The sequence below is a fragment of the Cannabis sativa genome, chromosome 1 (genome assembly GCF_029168945.1).
Source record: "Cannabis sativa cultivar Pink pepper isolate KNU-18-1 chromosome 1, ASM2916894v1, whole genome shotgun sequence".
NCBI classification, from domain to species: Eukaryota; Viridiplantae; Streptophyta; class Magnoliopsida; order Rosales; family Cannabaceae; genus Cannabis; species Cannabis sativa.
The window spans coordinates 24740015-24756965 of NC_083601.1; the positions used below are offsets into that span (position 1 = coordinate 24740015).

At 36.2% G+C, this 16951-nt stretch overlaps 2 long non-coding RNA genes across 2 annotated transcripts; both read right to left on the reverse strand.

The window, feature by feature from the left end:
• Nucleotides 1-1563: 1563 nt before the first annotated feature.
• LOC115704908 (uncharacterized) lies at nucleotides 1564-3225 on the reverse strand. Its single transcript, XR_009685052.1, has 2 exons — nucleotides 2106-3225; nucleotides 1564-1987 (listed from the first exon to the last, which is right to left on the reverse strand). It is a non-coding gene; the product is annotated as an uncharacterized LOC115704908 (long non-coding RNA).
• Nucleotides 3226-12152: 8927 nt separating this feature from the next.
• Nucleotides 12153-13003, reverse strand: LOC133032387 (uncharacterized). Its single transcript, XR_009685053.1, has 2 exons — nucleotides 12455-13003; nucleotides 12153-12375 (listed from the first exon to the last, which is right to left on the reverse strand). It is a non-coding gene; the product is annotated as an uncharacterized LOC133032387 (long non-coding RNA).
• Between the last annotated feature and the right edge of the window lie 3948 nt (nucleotides 13004-16951).

Here is a 16951-nt window from a genome sequence, read left to right on the forward strand (position 1 = left end):
GGTTGGGGCTCGGGTCTGGGGTTCGGGTTTGGGGTCTAGGGTCGAGGGCAGGTATGGGTTCGGGTCTGGTCTGGTCCAGGTACGGGTCTAGGGTTCGGGACTGGGGCTGGGGTCCCTAACCTCAGACCCTTTTTAAATGTTATAATACAAGTTAGGGGTGAAAATCGGTCGGTTATGGTCAATTTTTACAATTCTATAACCAACCGATCGATTACGATTTTTATTTTAGAAAAAATGTGATTAACCGTTTAGAAATTATAACCATATAAAACCGACCGTACGGTTTTTGACAACTTTTAGTGGTTTTTCGGTTTGGCAGTTTTGGACGGTTTTTGGCGGTTTATTACGGTTTTTGGCAGTTTCGACATTTTTTTGGTTTAACTATTTTTTTTTATTTCAAAAACCAAAACCGACTGCCATGTCAAAAAAACCAAAACTGAAATCGAGCGCCAAATTCGGTGATGACGTGGAACCAAAAATTCAGCTACGGTCTGGTGGGTTTGATGGTCGGTTTCAATTTTTCAATTTTTATGAACACCCCTAATACAAGTTAATATATACGAATTATTTATTATGTATTAAATAATACAATTTATATTAAATTAAAATTTATGGTTGTAATAATTAATACAATACAATATTTTTTCAAAATATACTGTTACTTGTTATTTAATACAATACGATTCTTACAAGGCCTAATAAATGGGCCCTTATAGTCTCACTGAAATTGCAATTAAAAACTAAACAAAAATTTCAAATCAGCGTCGTGGGCCGCCACTTGGAAAATTGTTTGTCACTGCCTGAATTTCATTTCAGGATAATCAGTCCTCGTGGGCCGCAACCCAAAAAATATGGCCAGTGGCCCAACCTCATTTTAAGACACACAGGTAGCAGCCTAGAAAACCTTGGTCGTAGCCTGTGCAAAAATGTATCTCGTACTCTGACAGTAAATTAATCATAACTTCTTCAATATAGTTCAGAATTAGACAATTCAAGATGTTATAGAAATATGAGAACGAGATCTAAATCATTCATGTTCAATCTAAGCCTGGTTCTGCTTTTATGACCGTCAAAATTTGTAATTACGTTCTACCTAGATAACCAAGCTCTCCGAAATTCACCTTTTTCACCAACTAAAATCATTCCAAAATACTCCAAACACATTAGCCTTCCAAAATCCTAACTAATCAAAATACACTAATTAAAGGTTTAAAGAGTTGATTTGATGACAATAATGTAGAAAAATAACATAAATAAATACGCAAATATGCACTTATCAAATTCCACCACTTGAACTTTGCTAGTCCCTTAGCAAACTATTAAAATAACAAAAACTCCAAATTAAAATCATGATAATATAAACTAATCTACACTAACTAAATAAAGGTCTTATCAAAAGCTTGAATGTTTCTGAGAATTATACAAGTAAGTGATGCCAACATAAGTCAAATTTCCATGCTCTTTAGAATTTTAACCCCACTTGTAATTCATTATTTGATTTTTCAAAAATAATTTAATAAACATGTATCACAACACCAACTAAAATGTATCAAAACTGACCCATACTTGCCAAATTATTTTGTTTTAAATTAGTCCCTACACAATAAATAATATTTTTATGCAAAAGAAATCCACTCCATAAGCATTATTCAATCACTCTCTACTAATATAAGTATATTTAAGCTTAAATCACACCATATCATACATTAATTCCATTTCTTAAACTTCTTCCAAATTTCCCATCCATCCAATTTCAGATCCCATACAAGCAATCCCTTACAAGCACTATCAACTACTTATTACAGTTACAAACATAATGAAAGAGCTACAACAAAAACAAAATCAGTTACAACATTCTAATTTCTATCCAACTCAGCAACGAATTAATCTACTCTTCACTAATAACATATATCTCTATAAAAGGAATGAGACCTCGTGTTCAGAACTACCTGATCAAGACTCGCATCTCAGTAAGAGAGAGAAGTAGCTTGAGGAGAGAGACCCAGAAAAAAGAAAAAAAAAACAAAGAGTTGGAGAGGGAAAGCTTGAGAGAAAACTTTGCAAAAGAAACAGAAGGGAACAAAGAAAGAGAGTTTTGAGATTACCTGCTGTGATTTGTAGCTGGAATCTCCATCTAATTCTTGTAACATGTTGATGATTGATAGTGAACGATCAAGCATCTCTGAGGCGAGCTTGACAGGGACATAGCTTTAATTTTAGGATGAACTCGAAGATCAAATCTCTTGTGTTCATTATGTGTTTTTTGTTTATCTCTAATCAACAAAGATTGATCTAGATCCTTTTTGTTTTGGGGCTCTAGTTTTGTGTTTGGATTGCAGGTTAAAGGTTTAGGGTTTTGAAGCTTAAGATCGAGCTTGAGGAAGAAGGAGGAAACCTAGCTGCTAGGGATTCATGTTGAAGATCGAAGGATTTCTCGATCATTCGCACGATGGTTTTATATCAAACTAATACACAATTGTTTTAGGGATTACAAATCTCATTCTGCGTGAATTTGCAAAAAGTCTGTTTTGACCTTGGTTAAGTTGGTGTAGGGATATTTTTGATACATAATTTCCTACAATAATGATTCTTTATGATTCGAATGATGTGAATTAATTACTTTATAAAATATACTGGTTAAATAAAGTCTTAATTCACATCTTATAAAATGATTTTTAGTAAATCAATTTAAATTTTGAGCAATTATGTACTCCCAATTATGTTTATTAAAGTTTTTATTTACTCGTTAAAGTTCCTTTGATAAAGAAAGTTGCAATTTTTGTTTTAGGAATATGAAAAATGCAAATGGTTAAACATAATTTACAATAATGATTTACAATTTTTATTTTGGGAATTTAAAAATGCAAATGGTACGTAAACCAAATAATTAGTACTAATGCAAAAATAAATAACTAAAAAAGTAAAACAGTAATTTAGACCAATTCTAATTTTGAACTAATAATTGAACAATATAACTACTTGTATTGATACAATATTGAAAAAAAAATTCCAAAACTAAATTTAGGGTTTTATTTCAATTTCTTTAGACCATCTCTAATAGTTACACTAATTTGGTGTGGAATCTCCATCAATTTGGTATTAAATCTTTTGTTGGAAATTTATTGGAGTCACAATTTTATATATAAAATGTGTGTTGGATCATCAAATAAATATGTCAAATTTATGTAGTCTATTTTGGAATAAAGTTTTGTGAGAGTCACTAGTCTCGTGATCCGTAAGGGGAAATACCAGGTAAGCTGTGCAATCCCATACCGCTTGGGGAAGGTCAAGTGGGATGATTTTGAGACTGTGTAGGTATGGGACTACACAGTTGAAGAGGGCTTAAATGGATTGATTGGTACTACCTATATCAACAAGGTGTATCTTGTTTTTCAGTAGCCCATCTCGAAAGAACTCCACAGTTAAGCGTGCTAAGCCTGGGGCAATTTTAAGATGGGTGACCTCTTGGGAAGTTTTTCCAGGAAGCGTGTGAGTGAGGACAAAGCACGCTGGAAACACTCGGTGTTGGTTTGTAGGGTCAGTCGTCAGTCCATGAAGCAGCCAGAGTGACGTACTCGTGTATAAGAGCCATTCATTTCGTGAGTGTAAGGACCCAATGGAAGCTTGAAGCAGGGACATTACAAATGGTATCAGAGCCTTGACCCAGCCGAAAGTGTGGTCGACGAGGACGTTAGACCTCATAAGGGGGGGTGATTGTGACAGTCACTAGTCCCGTGATCCGTAAGGGGAAATACCAGGTAAGTTGTGCAATCCCACACCGCCTGGAGAAGGTCAAGTGGGATGATTCTGAGACTGTGTATGTATGGGACTACACAGTTGAACATGGCTTAAATGGATTGATTGGTACTACCTATATCAACAAGGTGCATCTTGTTTGTCGGTAGCCCATCTCGAAAGAACTCCACAGTTAAGCGTGCTTATAGCCTGGGGTAATTTTAAGATGGGTGACCTCCTGGGAAGTTTTCCCAGGAAGCGTGCGAGTGAGGACAAAGCACGCTGAAAATACTTGTGTTGTTTGTAGGGTCAGTTCTTAGTCCATGAAGCAGCCAGAGCGACGTACTCGTGTATAAGAGTCATTCATTCTGTGGGTGTAAGGACCCAATAGAGGCTTGAAGCGGGGACGTTACAAGTTTATGACTTAAGGGCATGATTGTCATGATTTAATATGTGGATACCAATTAGACAATTTCTGATTTGATGAGGGGCTAAATTAGAAATAGTTAATAAATATTACTAACTGTTTTGACAGTTGGTTATATAACAAGTAATGGTCCCTGTTTTTGCATCGTATCATATTTTTCACAATCTTGAATCCCCATCATTAGGAAAATAAGGCTTCAAAGGTTTTTGATGTAAAATTGGAAGATTATACCCTTTTTACAAACAATTCAATGGACTCCAGTACGCTTTCGCTAATCTATAATTCTATTGTTTCATTCTCATGAATTAATTAGGGCTAAATTCAAATTTATAGTGTTCTTAACATCTTTTACTTTTGGTGCTACAACTCCAATAATTCACACTAAATATCTCAACAAATAAATATATACGCGATCATTTTTAAAATGAGCAAACAATGATTATGTAAAAAAAAGAGTTCACCAATAATATCAAGCATTTCAAAAATATCAAGATTCTCAAAATATTTAAGTACATATAACCAATGTTTATTTTTATTTATGTTGTTCTTTTTAATTTAATAATTAAGTTATTTTTATTTTATTTAACATTAGTATATTTGTATTTTCAAATATGTCCATGCTTTAAATCAATTATTTTCGTAATACATTTTAACTTGAGTACTAAAATGTTACATTGTTTTTTAAAATAAAATAAAATAAGAGTTAGAATATGAAGAAAAAGTTTTACATTAAATTGATGTAGATTCAAAATTCAACACTATTAATAATGTAAAATTTTGTACATAATTTAGTCTATTATTATAGTGAAATAGTGTGAAGATTCTATATAATTTGATAAAATAGTGCACCATTAGATGAAGATGCTCTTACAAAGGACATGATCACAAATCTTCAAATATCATATACACATCTTACTTACAACAGGTGAATCTCAATAAAAATCATGCCTCCGATGTCACTGTAAAATAGTATATAACAATATTATTCAAATTAATTTAGTTATCTAGGTCAAATAATATATAATACAATTTGTGTGTTCCAAAATGTTGTTGGCGCCTCTATGTTTAATTTTAGATAGTTGTATATGAAGAAGAGAACTTAATTACCCTTTTGACTCTCTCATTATCTAAAAGACTATAACGCTAAAAAAAGTAACAACAAAAAAAGGTCATATTGTGTTGTAAGTTGTATGATCATACCAATCACTCCCAAATTGTCTTTTCCAAGTAACAATAAAAAGTCCTTGCCAAATGAAATCATATATTTTTCATTCTAAGTCTTCACCATCGTTATCTTAAACAAATTAGATTGATTCCTTGATTACAGATTCCCTATTAGTCAATTGACTGTAAGTTGAAAAAAAAAAAAAAATAGGAAATTTTTTAAAAATATAGCTCTTTTATCTTTTATTTACATTTTTAAAAGGTCTAAAATTTTTAATTATAAAAATACGTTGATAAAATTTTAAAATTACAAAAATACATTTTGCTCAACAAAAAGTAAAAGAACAAGTCAAAGACAACGAAAAAATAAGGGATTATTTCACAAAAACATAAAAACAACAAAAAAACATTTTTACGATTTTTTGATTTTATTTACAGAAAATAAGATTTTTTTATGTTGTAATTTGTTGTTGATTTTTTGTTATCTGTATGTTATTTTTTGTTGTTATTTTCATGTTATTTTTATGTAGTTTTCTTGTTATTTTTATGTTGTTTTCGTGTTATTTTTTGGAAAATCATAAAAATGTAAAAACAACATTCTTTGAACGTAAAAATATAAATATTTTATAAAAAATAGTGCCTTATAATTATTTCAAAAAAAAAACCTCAATATAGCTATAAATCAACTGTAAATAAATTATAAAACAACAAAAAAAAAAAACAACCAAAAAAATGACTTCATAACAACTATAAATAAAACAACCAAAAAAACGATTTATTATTTTTAATAAAAATATATTTTTGTAAATAAAAAATTTCAACGAGTAAAATGATAATTTCTCTGTGTTAACATATTTTTGTAAATTTTTCAAGAAATACTTAAGCTTACTCCTTACCGTCTGTGGTCGTCCTTTAAGTGCTTTATAAGTATTTTTATAACTTTTTTTTTTCATACTTAATTAGTCTTACTCCTTCCTTACACCTTTCCTTGTTTTCTTGATGAGCTATTAGGTTGAGTATGAAATTGAGCACTTTTGCTTTATCAGAAAAAGATATATAGATTGTTCTTCATCTGCACCATATTTTAAGTATAGTACCCTTTTAGTATTGCTCAAAAATTGCCTGCTCTTGCCCACATGTATCATGATGTATGGTATTTTTATATTTATATACATATATAAGGGATTATATATCTTATTTGAACACAAAAATTATATTGTAGCTGTGATAATAATAATAATTAATTAGTTGTTCTTTCAATAATAATAATATTTTGTGAGATTATACTCTTCTTCCCAATGTAGTTTTATGAATTATGACTCTATATATGTCATCGTCCACCCACTTTATATGTTTATTTAATTTATTATTTTTTATGAATTTCGTACATATATATAAATGCCATCAATTACTGATAAGTGATTTTGAGTAATAACCTATAATAAATCTCAACAAGAAAGCCCCTGAGAGATAGCATGCATGGGCTACCTAAGTATGTTCTAGTTGATTTTGTAGTACATCAAGTGGAGAAAGGAATTTCAAAAGTAGTGGATTTGATAAAAGAGAATCAAACCTTTATTAGGTCTTCAAAATATGGGCTCACTGAACTAACATTTAGGCCCTATACGGCCCTATTATATCGTCTTAGATACATAATTACGTACAATAATAATGGATAGGCTAAGAGTGGGCTTGTCATACGTCGTAATCCAACGTAAGAGGCTCTGTTTTTCAGAACTGGTCTTACTTTCTGATCTGCCCTCAAATCACACCCTCTTCTTTTCTTCCTTCCCAGTTCACCCATGTTAACAAATGCAAGTAAATAAACAAGATTGAATTGAGATGTTTCCTATGAAATTAAATAGGCACATTATTCAATTGTTTATTGTGTGTAATAATTTGTTTTATACCATATATTTATGTATATAATATGGCATTATGTCACATTATTAATATATAAGCATCACTATTAAGTCTGAGTGGCACACATTTATCATCATAGTCCAAAATTATTAATAGTGTAAATAGTTAATAATTTTATATAATAATTATTGAATTAAAATATGTAATATAATACTTAATTATTTTAATAACAATATAATATATAATAGTGTAGTGATTTGAAAACACTAGTCTTTATAATTTTCCTTATAATGTAACACTGCTATTCTAATAGGGAAATTTTAATTTTTGGCCTTAATAATACAAGCCATATCAAAATTTATACCCTTCCTTAATTTGTACAAATTTAGTCCATTAATTACATGAACTTCCCATTTTACCCTTTTTTTAAAAAAAAAAAATAAAATAGCTAAAATCTGAAATGATCTTTCTCTCTCTTCCCTCTTCCATCTTCCCTCTCTCTCGTGCACCACTCTCTCTCTCTAGAAAAAAACTGAAAAATTAATCAAAAAATTTCCCTCTATCCGTCCCACTCTCTCGTCACTCTCTTTATTCCCTGTTGAATGGTTGTTTTCTCGGTGGGTGTTGGTGGAAAACCGAAGCACAACTCAATATCACTCAAGAATCTTACACCATTATAATGGGTAAGTTGTATTTTAAGCATTTTGTTTGACTTTATGTAGTTTAAAATTGTTATATGTGTGTTTTTTGTTGGAACTGCTATTTTTTGGTCTGAAATTGTTGAGATCTGGCAGATCTGGTTTTCAGTCGAATTCTGGGTTTTCTAGTGTTATCGATGATATATCGATACTATGTCGATGGTTTGTCGATGATTACAAAAGGAAAGGTCAGTGACGACCATTATCGACGTTATGTCGACATAATGTCGACATGTTGTCGACATCATGCAACCAACATGGTATTTACTATTTGTCGACATTTTGTCGACATTTTGTCGACAGAATGTCGACAACAAGCATTTTTCTTTTTTTTTTTAGAAGTTGTCGATATTTTGTCGACATCATGTCGACAAAATATCGATGCAAATGAAAAAAAAACCATGAATAAAACATAAAGATAACATAACATTAACATGAAATAAAGTTCATTAAAAACATAACAGAACATAAAAAAACATAAAAAAAAAAAAACAGAAAATAAAGTTCATAAAAAAAAACAAAAATTAAATAAAACTCACCACAAGCCATAACATAAGAAATTATTTTTTTTAAAATTCTTTGGCTTGTGGGTGAGCCTTGCAATACTTGCATAATGTTCCAGGCTTCACCGGTTTACCGTTAAAGATTCCTAGTTTGCAACGACGGCATCCTTCGGGGAACCCTGGTGGTGGAGCCGGCCATACACCAGTTTTGCAAAAATGTGCTTCAAGTTGCCTGAACCTGAACTCGTTCCCACATCGTTCTCTTTCGAAAGCTCTTTGGGCGTCAAAAACTTTCTGCATTTCAGGAGTAACTATGCCAACATCAGGCTCCTGCTTCAGCTCTTCAGGAGTTAAGATGGGGAATTTGCCGTTCTTTCTTGGGGCTATATTTAGAACTTAAGAATTAGAGAAATTTTTAAGAGTAAGAGAGAAGTAGAAGACAAGAGCACTTATAAATAAGAAAGGGATTTGCTTTTATAGAGCAGTAAACATGTTGGGAATGTATGAAAATTTAATGGTCATTAAATGTGTAACTGTACAGGTAAAACACATGAAATGGTGTATTTGTCGACTGAATGTCGATACTATGTCGACAACATGCCAATTTAGTGTCACTGCTAACACATTTGTCGATGCCATGTCGACGTCATGTCGACATGTTGTCGATAGGACACGTGTCTGACATGCAACGTGTCAGTTGGGAAGGGTTGTTGGGAACGTAGGTAAAATTTATTAACATTAAATGTGCAACCGTTGTTAATTATCGATTGAATGTCGATGGTATGTCGATATTATGTCGATGGTGAGCATGCTTGGTGTGGTTGTCGACTGTATGTCGATAGTATGTCGACACAATGTCGACAATCAGTGCCCTTAATTCTGCTGTTGTGATTATCGACATTATGTCTATTGATATCGATGGGATGTCGATTTTTATTTTTTTTTGGGTGTTTTTTCCTTTACTCACCTTGTTTTTTTGGTTTGCAATTGCAGGAGACAAAGTGTTCTTTGTTGTATCGTACGATGGTGTTTGGTTATGTGAGAATTATAATTGGATCTACAAAGCAAATAGCAGCTTGACGTTGACAGTTATAACCGAGACAACCCTACAAGAACTGCGACAAATTTTATATGAAGAGTTGGAAGTTGATCCGGTAGCGTATGATTTAAAGTTGGAGATTTGTTCCTTGTACATGAAGGGAAAAATGGTTGCGCCAGAGGTTATTAAGAGAGAACGCCAACTGAGAACGTTTTTAGAGATGAGGGCAACAATGTCAAATACAGAGTTTATGCCATTATTCGTGACCAAGGTGAGAAAAGTTGGGAATTCGGAGCCTACGCCGCCTACTAATCCTCTCCCTCGGAGTGTGGTAGGGTCTTCCGTTCCCGAAACAGATGTTGGGATTGGTGTGAATGAGGAGGTTCCGGCCAATTTAGAGGTTCCGACCAATTTAGAGGTTCCGACCAATGTAGGGCAAGAACAAGAAGCGACAGGATTTCATCAGTTTGAAGAGTTCGATATACCCTTCTACAATAACGATCATATTGTAGATTTGAATATGGACGATGAACATGATTTAGCAGTCGATGAACCCGTAGCGGGACCATTGTTGAGGTTAGAGTGTGTACCGAGTAACCAAGGTACACAGCGAGAACGACAACCTCGTAGTGAAAATCGCACTACACCTGGAACTAGCAGTAGTCGACCAGGCAGAACTGAAGAACATGCTCGTCATGCAACGTTCTCAACGTTCTCCTCTTTTGAAGTTTGTACCAAGTTCAAAGCTCCCATGTGGACAAAGGAAGATATAATGGAAAATCATGAGCTAACTACTTGTTTACAAAGTAAGGAAGCAGGGGTGATAGAGCTTGGTAATTTTTATGAAAACAAGGAAGAACTGAGACAAGTAGTGGGTAGGTTTGCACTTAATAACAATTTTGAGTGGATGGTGAAGAAGTCATCCCCTGATGTGTTGTACGTTACATGCAAGGCTCCAGATTGTAAATGGAGATTGAGGGGGAGGAAGAAGATGCATTCTGACAACTTTGAGGTCACTGTATTTCACAATGAACACACATGTAACTTGAATGCGAGACGTTCAGATCACCGTCAAGCAGCACCATGGGTAGTTGGCCACCTTATTAAGGGGAAGTACACCCAAGACGGAACTAAGTACAAGGCTAAAGACATACAGATGGACATGTTTGACAACTACGGTATCAGTATGAGTTATGTGAAGGCGTGGAGGTGCAGGGAGATGGGACTTACGTATGCTAGGGGTACGCCTGAGTTTTCATACATGAAGCTTCCTGGGTACTTGTACATGCTGGAACAGAAGAATCCAGGTACCATTACTGACTTGTACTTAGAGGATGAGCGGTTCAAGTACTGTTTTATATCACTCGGTGCATGTAGAAGGGGCTTTTCTTTTTGTCGTCCTGTTTTGAGTATCGATGGCACCTTCTTGAAGACGAAGTACGGCGGTATAATGTTAGTTGCTGTGGCATACGATGCGAACAACCAATTGTTGCCGGTTGCTTATGGTATCGTTGACAGTGAGAATAACGACTCCTGGACGTATTTCTTACAGAAGTTGAGGGTAGCAATTGGCGTGGTTGAGAACTTAGTGTTTGTGTCAGATAGGCATCAAAGCATTGATCATGTTGTTGAACTCGTTTTTCCCGAAGCAGTCCACTGTGCATGCTATCACCACATTGTTATGAACGTGAACGCCAAATTCAAGACTGATGCTTTTCACAACCAAATATATAATGTTGCTTACGCATGGTCGAAGACTGAATGCGATAGAGAGTTCGAGAAGCTTAGAAAGATGAATCCGGCCATTGCTGCATATGTGGAGAGTATAGGGTTTGAGAAGTGGGCTCACCCTTATTGTTTGGGTGATAGATACAACATCATGACGAGCAACGCTGCTGAAAGCTTCAATAGTGTCACAGAAGAGTTCAGGAAATATCCAATAACTACTTTGGTTGAATTTATCAGGTTCACACTCCAATCGTGGTTCGCTGATCGCCTCGAAAATGCTGACAAATGTGCCACCCCTTTGGCCACGCTCTTTGAAAAAAACTTGGCAAAAATTCATGAAAATGCAAGGTACATGCGCGTCCAACGAAATGGAGCCAATTTGTATAACGTTGGTAGGGGACCTAACGGTGAAAGAGGTGGTGATGTGAATCTAGTTGAAAGAACATGCACCTGCGGCGTGTTCACGTTATTGAAACTCCCTTGCCTTCATGCATGTGCCGCGGCATTGAAAACGAACACAAGTGTGTACACGCTTTGCTCACCTTATTATTCAAAAGAAACGTGGAGGAAGATTTACGATGATACCATCAATCTTGCTGGTGACGAGGATGATTGGGTTCTCCCAGAACACATCAAGAATATGAAAGTTGGGGTACCTGTGGAAAAGAAGCCTGTAGGTCGTCCAAGAAAAAGCAACGCTGGAAGAAGACGGGAGAACCGTTTCCTGTCTGGTGATAAAAAAGGTTCTGTACCACGAAACTGCAGCCGCTGTGGCAGTTCAGGCCACAACAGAGCAACATGCAAAGCCCGCATCTGAGGCGTCTTGTACGTATTCGTTGGGAAATTTGATATATTGTAATGATGCATATTTTGTCATAGTTATTTTTGTTGAGGTTGAATATTTTTCAAATATTTTAATTATTTTTAGGTTTAATAGTTATTTTTGTTGAATAATATTGATATTTTATATTTGAAACCACGAATAATTATCAAAATTTGAACGAAAAGAAAATCTATATATACATAACTGTAATGTTAATTACACAAAATATACAATGTCCCAATAATTACACATATAATCAGCCGACATTTTGGTAAAATAAATCGACACACCACCGTTGACGAAACATAGCTATCCGGTCTGGCGTCACATCGGTCAATCCACGCTGCATCATGAGATGCTCCACATACTCAATGCAATAGACGCCACAATCACCACTAAATGCAAAATAAAATGTAAAGTCAGTCTAACGTAAAACATATTTTAATACTATAGTACTTTTTTATCGCTATGTACCTGGTTGCTGACTTCGGAACTAAGTCGTGAGTGGCTCGAGTCGCGTGCATTTTTGGAAGCACCGTGATGTCACAGTTAGCTAACGCCATGATCTGGTTGTTATGTGGAAATTCCCCGGTCTCAAGGATTAGCGAGGGCAGCAGTTCTGCCCAAACCTTCAGGATGGGTTCCAAGGCGGTCCAATGACAGACGCTGGAATCACAGTCGTAGACATTAATTTTCCACAGCTCTATGTCGACTTCAACTGTGACCCAGTGCCTTGCCTCGGGAAGGTTCAGAACGAAGTAAATAAACTCGTTACCCCTCCATCTCTCAAAGACTTGGGACTGTAATTACAGAGAACAACGAAACAATTAACAAACCATAATAATATTCCCAAACAATTAACATTTAAAATCTTACTAAAACAATACCTTATGAGCCCCTCTGCAGTAGTCCAGAATATAATCCTCCCATTTAAAGTTTTTTCTCGGACCCTTGTGGCTCGTCCATGCACTGCTCATCATGGCGGTCACGAATGTGGAGAGAATGATACCCTTCTGAGGAAATGTCAGTGGATAGCCTGCAAGGCCGCCTCCTCGCATATGCATTGCTGCATCTATATGCTGCATATAAAGGGAAATGTCAGTTAGACAAAAAAATATATTAATTGCACATAAAGTTGTAAAGTGAAGTAATATTATAAAATACTTTACTTACGTCATCTGTAAGCCATTCCTTTGGTGTGAGCATTATCCAAAAGAATCCTGGACCGTAATCACCACTTCTCAAATCCCGAAGTCGGTGGTTCGGAATGAGTCCAACACACCACTTTCGGAAAGTGGTTAACAATTTCTCATCCGGTGGCTCCAGGGGATCAAAAGTCGAAGATGGCCTATGTCTCCTCTTCATCTCCGTATAGTCACCGAACCATACAGGAGGCTTTCTCTTCCTCTTCCGACTCTTAACCACTGCAGGTTGTGCCTCTATGGACAGAATCTCACCCTGCGACTCGGTGTCATGTACATGGATAAGAGGTTGTGCCTCGATCGGAGTCGCTGGAGCTCCCTCATAAGGGTCGTAATCGTCGGGGAAGACCTCATCCTCTTCTACTGGGGGGGAAGCAGCTGGTGGTGGGGTAGATGGATCTGCTGGGGCTCCGGTGCTGAAGCTGTCGTTGGCGGACGATTCAACATGGCCAATATGTGTCTGAGCTGCTCCATAATTACGTTCTGACCACCCTTCAGCTCTACATGGCTGGTCTCGTATGCCTTCTTCAGCTCGACATGAGCAAAAGATAGCGTACCCCCGAGTGTCAGCCTCGATCCTATCCAACCGAGCCACTAAATCAGTGTACTCGGCACCCCGAACGCCTGATGAAGATGGTGCACTGGGCTGAGGTTCTGAACCAGTGGCCTGAAAAAATATATATCAAAAAAATACGGTAAGCATACGATAATTCCACAATGTAACAAATATCACAAAATAAAAACAATAAAAAATAAAGACATAAAAAAAAGTTCCAAAAATTGGTACCTGAGTGTCTCTTTCCTGAGTGTCTGGGACCTGAGTCTCTGGTACCTGACTACCTGCCTCAGCCTCTGTGTCATCCACAACATCATCAACCAGGTTCTCCACACCATCGTAAGATATGGTCCTCACAAATGCCTCCTCCTCTGTCCGTGGAAGTAGCCCCTTCACCACTTCAAGATTCTGTTTATGGTTCAAAAAATATCAAAATAAAACCATTTAGCATTTATTACAAGCATTTATGTTAAATAATTATTCTGAACATAAGTGAAAATCATACCCGTCTAGAAAATAATGCGCTGACGTCTTTCTTCCCAATATCGCCTTTGCTTGTCCAGCTAAGCATCTTGGGGAACTGAATCCCGTCGTTCGTGCCATACCTCTTCCCAACCTCCAAAATGGCCTCTTACGCCAAATATTGTACTGCAGGTGCGAAGCCATATGCTGTGTATTTGCACTCGTGCTGAACATCCGAACTCAGCTTCTTCTCGTAGTTGGCCTTCTGTTTCAACATGTCTTTCTGAAGCGAGTTCATGAGTGCTTCCCCCAAGGAATCCGGAAGAAGAACTCGAGGTCTTCCACATATCTAAGTATGTGAGGCGTGATCAGCGCGTTTGCCTCGCGGCCCAGAAGCACTGACTCCACAAACAAGCACAAGCCGAGCTTGTACAAGTCTTCCGGGTTCTGGCAGTTTGTGAACTGAAGTTGGAGTGCTTCTGTCTTCACACTATCAGACCGGTTGAAATATCTGTTGATCAATCGGTCTGACCCCGAGCGCGCGACCTGCGCAGCCTTCTCCTCTTTTGTTGGCCCCGAGGAGAAGTCCAAACCCGTAATGAGTGCAAACTCCAGCACCCCGAATCGGACCTCCTTCCGACCAACATAAAACCTCATCCTCAACTCCTCCTGAGCATCCACTTTCATTTTGTGGAGCATCAGCTGGTGAAATAACACCGAGGAGAATGTCAAGGGTACGGCATTCCAGAAGTTCCCGAAACGGCTTTCCTTCGCCGTGTTATTAAGGTTGAACTCCTCAAACCGAGCTTTGATTTTTTCAAACACTCCAGTTCCCCTATATGTGACACGGCCAGTAAAATGCTCGGTGGCTGGAATAATGAGTCTGGGAGCCATCTGAAAAAACAAAAAACAAATAAATAAAGCTGCCAAAAAAATTTAAAAATATGTCGACATTATCAAAAGCAGACACAACACTATTATGTCGACAAAATATCGACATCCTGTCGACATTCAATCGACAATACAAACATAAATTCAATCAAATAACAATTACACAACATATCGACATACTGTCGACATTCAGTCGACAATGCAAACATAAATTCAATCAAATAACAATTACACAACATATCGACATACTGTCGACATTCAGTCGACAATACAACCTAACAATCAACGAGTTAATTTAATCGACATACCATCGACATACTGTCGACAACTCGTCGACAATATAGGGCAGAAATACACTTTAACTACTATGTCGACATCCTATCGACATACAAGTGATATCCTATCGACATACAAATTACAGCAAAATTCAAACAGACACCCAATCTATCGACATCCTATCGACAACTCTGTAATATACACAGATTTCATTGAAACACTAACATCTACAACCTAAAGATCACAAAAGCTACAAAAAATCCACTAATCTGAACAACATGCAATAATTGGCATCCAAATCTATGAAAAATATATTTTTTCAAAAAAAAAATCTTACCTTTGACTTAATTTCGTGGTGTAGGCGACGGTTTTTGCTCGTGGGTGATGACGGCAGTTTCTCCTCGTGGTGGCGACGGCAGTTTTGCGTCGGTTTGGGTCGAAGATCGACAGACGGTTTCGGTTCGTCGATTGGGTTCGTGGGTTTGGTTCGTGGGGTTGGGTTCGTGGGTGGTCGACGGCGGCGTGGGTTTGTTGGTTTCGTGGTCGACGACGTGGGTACGTTGGTCTGGTTTGTGTGGGTTCGTTGAGAGAGCGAGAGAGAGGGAAAGTCTTTGAGCGAGAGAGAGGGAAAGTCAGAGAGCGAGAGAGAGAGGGAAAGTCAGAGAGATAGTGAAAATTTTATTTTAGGGGTATTTTAGGAACTTTTTCAAATTAGAGGAATCAATTTGTTCAAAAAATTAATGAGTCTAAATTTTGATATTGAGTATTTTATTAGGGCCAAAATATGAAATTTCCCTTCCAATATTAGGTTTTAGTTTTGGATTTTTTTCAATCATTAGAAAAAAAAAGGCAAGACATAACCTTTCAATATCCACCACTATCAGTCGCTCACACAGATTCAATCATATAACAAAATTAAAGTTAAAAGAAAAAAAAAATATTATAATGGAATCCCTTAATCTTTGGTTATTGAAAAATAATCAAAATCATAGATTACCGCGTGTTACTTTATGACTTTACTTATTTTCAAATACTAAAGTCAAAGAGTTTCGGTATATTTAAATGAGCTTCAACCCATAATAAAATACCAATGAAACCTTAACGAAAACTCAACCGCCTCACTCATAAGTGTGAAGGAGATTAGTTTGTTAAATCTATTAGAGTTATTTACAACATTAATTACTGGTAGCTAGTTAATAGTTAATAAAATACAATTGTCTTTTCTTTGTGTAATAGCTTGAATATATATACTTGTATCTCTCTTATAATAAACATGAGATTATTCTTTAAGTCATCTCTCTCTCTCTCTCTCTCTCTCTCTCTCTCTCTCTCTCTCTCTCTCTCTCTCTCTCTCTCTCTCTCTCTCTCTCTCTCTCTCTCTCTTCTTCTTCTTCTTCTTCTTCTTCTTCTTCTTCTTCTTCTTCTTCTTCTTCTTCTTCTTCAGCGACTCCATGGAATTGAACTTGTGAAACAAATTAAGAATACTCGAATTCCTATTCACTTCAATCAAACACTCTTAGTGAAGCTCAATGACCACAATTTTCTTCTCTAAAAATAACAAGTTCTTGCTACTATTCGTGGACA